Below are 3,535 nucleotides of genomic sequence, written 5' to 3' on the forward strand. Positions count from 1 at the left end.
CACCCGGCTCTCCTGCTGATTCTTCTGCCTGCTGAAGTTTGAGAACCACTGTTAGCTGAAGCCACAGGCCTGAGCCTGGCTGAGCGGGTGCAGTGGTCTTACCACTGGTTAGAGGTGAATGAAAACAGTCTCCCAGAGAGTTGAACTAATGCTGCACCCTTTCTTTGGAAGTTTTCCATATTGGTTTTGTCTTTGTAACAATATTTTTCTGTTTGTTTGTTTGTTTGTTTTTTGAGGCAGTCTCCCTCTCCAGTTGTTCAGGCTGGAGTGCAATGGCACGAACTTGGCTCACTGCAACCTCCACCTCCTGGGTTCAAGAAATTCTCCTGCCTCAGCCTCCCGAGTAGCTGGGATTATAGGCGCCCACCACCACGCCTGGCTAATTTTTGTATTTTTAGTAGAGATGGGGTTTCACCATGTTAGCCAGGCTGGTCCTGAACTCCTGACCTCAGATAATCCACCCACCTTGGCCTCCCAAAGTGCTGGGATTACAGGCCTGAGCCATGGCGCCCAGCCTTCTGTTTGTTTTTTAAAAGACAGGAACCTTAGACAGGAGTTTAAGATCTTTTCAAATGGTCAATCTTGCCAAATAAAAAGTTCACAACTCAGTGTCAGTCCCTAGATGCTGTTTGCGCAAGTTTACTGATCCATCAACCCCAAAATCCAGAACTCTTGAGCCATGGGGTGGAGATGATGGTCTTCGGGCGTTCAAAGAACAGCTGGAGCTCAATGTCAGGTCACTTGGGGGCATCTGGGACAGGACGAAGGAGGATGGGGAGCACATAAAGGGGTGTGTGTGGGTCAGAAACTGTACAGTGACGGAGTAGTGGAGGCCATGGCTGGGCCTGTGCTCCAAGAAGAAGGGAAAGGGATCTGGCAGGGCTGGCGGGGTTGGAGGTAGAGAGAATTTATGAGCAGGAAGGCTGTATGCTCAAGGAGGTATGCTGCTGTTTGCGGTGCCTTAGGCAGCTTGCCATAAGCATTTTCAACCAAGCCACACCACATAATGGCCAAAATTGTTCCCACTCAACCACAGCTGTCTGCCTGGCTGAATGGAAGGCTAGAAAAATGACTCAAGTGCTAACTGCCTAACAAGCCTCTTGTGACAGACACACAACCACGTGGCAGCCCCATTTAAACCATTTCCTTGAACAGCAGCCATTGGCCCACCTTTCTCTCCTCTACCCTTTCTCCCCTTTTTCCTTTTATAACGACACTTTTTAGGAGCTTGGGTGGGATAGTTAACCCACTAGACACTTAAGCTTTATAACTGGATTTTTGAGGTACATTGGTCTGAATTTAGGGAGAAACATTTCATGCTAAAGCCTGATTTTCTCAATCCTGGTTTTTTTGTTTTGTTTTTTGTTTTGATTTTTGGTGTTGGTTTTTTTGTTGTTTTTTGTTGTTGTTGTTGTTGACAGGGTCTTGCTCTGTCACCTAGGCTGGAGTGCAGTGGTGCGACTGTGGCTCACTGAAACCTCCACCTCCCGGGTTCAAGCAATTCTCATGCCTCAGCCTCCCGAGTGGTTGGGACTACAGGTGCGTGCCACCATGGCAGCTAATTTTTGTATTTTTAGTAGAGATGGAATTTCACCACGTTGGCCAGGCTGGTCTTGAACTCCTGACCTCAGGCGATCCGCCCCCTTCGGCCTCCTGAACTGCTGGGATTACAAGCGTGAGCCACCACACATGGCCAATCCTGGTTTTTTTCTGTAGACTTCTGTAGTCATCTGGCCTGACTTTAACGTCAATTGTGATTGTAACTGGGCTGAGCAGTAATGGCTACTTCTGGCAAAATCAGTTTTTCTGACCTGAAGTCAGTTTTCTGATCTGAAGTCAAGTGGCATTTTTGGATTCACAGTGCTGTACATTTGGGGGCCTTTTTTGTCTGTAATTTATTCAGGGTTTTTGTCTTCTCTGAACTTGGAAGGTTTGTACAATGTCTGTGCACTCTGGCCCAGAGGTCTCAAGTTCTGTTCCTGCTTGAGGCTGAGGCCTCAGTTTCACTCCCTGTACAGGAAGACAAAGGATGTCAATGTGTGAGCCTTTTTCATGTGAGGACCCACATGCCGGAGCAGCTTTGTCCAGCTTGTAGAAGGGATGGGATGGACTTGGCGCTCCCCTTTCCCCTATGCAGTGCCCTGGAATGCCAGGGCCACGTCTACGGTCAGTCCTTCACCACCTAAAAGCAAGCTGATCCACAAGGCACCTAGCTGCATGCAGGCCTGCCATCTACGGCCACCATCCTCAGCTTCCGAGCTTATGATCTGGCTCAGGGAACACAGACAAGTACACAGGCAGTTACAACCCAGAGGCAGAAATGTCTTCGAGGAAGTACAGGCAATGTCGGTGAACACCTTGACCCAAGTACAGGGTTGAACCTAGTCAAGCCTGTAGCACTGGACACACACACTGACTCTTACCCACTATGTGGACCTTTCACAAATAATCTTTGTTCCTGGAACAAGTCCATGGAAGCTGTTGCCTAGCAATGTTTTTTATTCTTTAGAGACAGGGTCTTGCTATGTTGCCCAGGCTGGTCTCGAACCCCTGGGCTCAAGTGGTCCTCCTGCCTTGGCCTCCCAAAATCCTAGTATTAACAAGCCTGATCCCCTGTGCCCAGCTGCCTAGCAATTCTTTTTTTTTTTTTTTTTGAGACGGAGTTTTGCTCTGTCGCCAGGCTGGAGTGCAGTGGCACAATCTCGGCTCACTGCAACCTGCACCTCCCGGGTGCAAGGGACTCTCCTGCATCAGGCTCCCGCATAGCTGGGATTACAGGCGTCTGCCACCACCCTGGCTAGTTTTTTGTATCTTTAGTAGAGTCGAGGTTTCACCATGTTGGCCAGGCTAGTCTTGAACTCCTGGCCTCAGGTGATCCACGTGAGCCACCGCACCCAGCCTATGCCTAGCAATAATTTTTTTTTTTTTTTTTTTTGAGACGGAGTCTCGCTCTGTCGCCAGGCTAGGCTGGAGTGCAGTGGCGCAATATTGGCTCACTGCAACCTCCACCTCCCGGGTTCAAGCGATGCTCCTGCCTCAGCCTCCCGAGTAGCTGGGACTACGGGCGCGCACTACCACGCCCAGCTAACTTTTGTATTTTTAGTAGAGACGGGGTTTCACCACGTTAGCCAGGATCCTCTTGATCTCTTGACCTCGTGATCCGCCCGCCTCGGCCTCCCAAAGTGCTGGGATTACCGGGGTGAACCATCGCGCCCAGGCACCTAGCAATTCTTTAGCGGTCTTGGTTTACCTCCCCTTTAGAAGGAGCTTAAAGGCAAGCAAGGCACATTGTTGCCTAGGCTTGAGGCTTGCTCTCACCGATAAACAACACTGTTATTCAGCTCTGGGGACGACACAGGAAACGTTCCCCACCTCCAGGCGGAGGCTGCAAAACGTGTCAAAACCATCCCTGACATAATGTCAAGAGTAGCTTATACCAGTTTCATCTTCCTTGGCATTCGAACTGCGTGTAGAACAATTAGCATTTAATATTTGGTAATTAGCATGCTTAATGTGATTCTGAGAAGTTCTTTGA

At 49.4% G+C, this 3,535-nt stretch overlaps 1 long non-coding RNA gene across 1 annotated transcript; it reads right to left on the bottom strand.

The window, feature by feature from the left end:
- Positions 1-1,718: 1,718 nt before the first annotated feature.
- Positions 1,719-3,082, bottom strand: LOC117093328. The gene is made up of 2 exons (XR_004441103.1): positions 3,004-3,082; positions 1,719-2,717 (listed from the first exon to the last, which is right to left on the bottom strand). It is a non-coding gene; the product is annotated as an uncharacterized LOC117093328 (long non-coding RNA).
- Positions 3,083-3,535: the final 453 nt, after the last annotated feature.

The sequence above is a fragment of the Trachypithecus francoisi genome, unplaced genomic scaffold, assembly GCF_009764315.1.
Source record: "Trachypithecus francoisi isolate TF-2019V2 unplaced genomic scaffold, Tfra_2.0 Lachesis_group12, whole genome shotgun sequence".
Classification (NCBI taxonomy): Eukaryota; Metazoa; Chordata; class Mammalia; order Primates; family Cercopithecidae; genus Trachypithecus; species Trachypithecus francoisi.